Raw genomic sequence first — 1,006 nt, 5'->3', positions numbered from 1 at the left:
TGAGTCTGCTGACCCCAGTTCTGATTACCTTGCCTCTGACCCCCATAGTTAGCCACATAGTTCATATCTTCAGGGTGACTGATGATGATGATCGATGACTCTGTATTCCAAGGATTACCAAGTTGGCTGGCTAATGCAAGTAGTGCACAAGCCCCCATTGGTAGTATCTACTATATGAAACCTGTTGCTTCTGACCCTGACTTCCTCCACCGTTTTTGGTGAGGATGCTCAGTTTGTGTCAAGAGAGTACGCCATAGTTTTCAGCCATTTGATTTAGAAGGATCAAGAGGCACTGAGTGCACCACTGGAGTGATAGGTGCATTCCTTGATGTCCAACCCGAATTCTGCGCCATCTTGTCGAGCAAATTCTGACCTTCTCTCCAAGTCTTGCTCAAGAATGCCCCACCAGCCGAGGCATCAACGATATTCTTCAAGTTGTCTGACAGTCCCATGTAAAACCGTTGTCCCAACATCTGTTCTGGAACACCATGGTGGGGACACATAACCAACATTCCTTTAAACCTGCCCCATGTCTCGTGTAGTGTCTCCATTGGTTTCTGTTTGAAGCTCACAATCTCATCAATTTGTTGAGCCGTTTTGTTGGGCGGATGGAACTTGTTGTGAAATTGCTTGACCAACTCATCCCAAGTTGCTATAGAGTTTATGGGAAGCGAGTTTAGCCAAACCTTTAAGTGCTGCTGAGGATCTTCTGTTTGTGTCCCAGAAAAGAGTCCCTTGTTTTGCAACAAGTGTAACATATTATTTGTGATCTGGAACGATTCAGCTTGTATTGCGGGCACAACAATGGCAGTGGCCAAATTGTCAGCTGTGGGTTGTGCCCAGTCATATAGTGCACCCTCAGGCATAGGAGGTGACAATTGTTCATTCCTGACGTTCCCGTTGGGATCGTTTATGTCGCCCATGTCAATTTCGAATTGGTGTGTTTGTTGGGGTTGTTGAAGTCTTTTGTTGGCTACGATTCAATGCCCGGTAATGTCTTCTCGGG

Source organism: Nicotiana attenuata, chromosome 1 (assembly GCF_001879085.1).
Source record: "Nicotiana attenuata strain UT chromosome 1, NIATTr2, whole genome shotgun sequence".
Lineage (NCBI taxonomy): Eukaryota > Viridiplantae > Streptophyta > Magnoliopsida > Solanales > Solanaceae > Nicotiana > Nicotiana attenuata.
The sequence above is the reverse complement of the archived record's forward strand: the minus strand, read 5'-3'. Positions refer to the sequence as shown.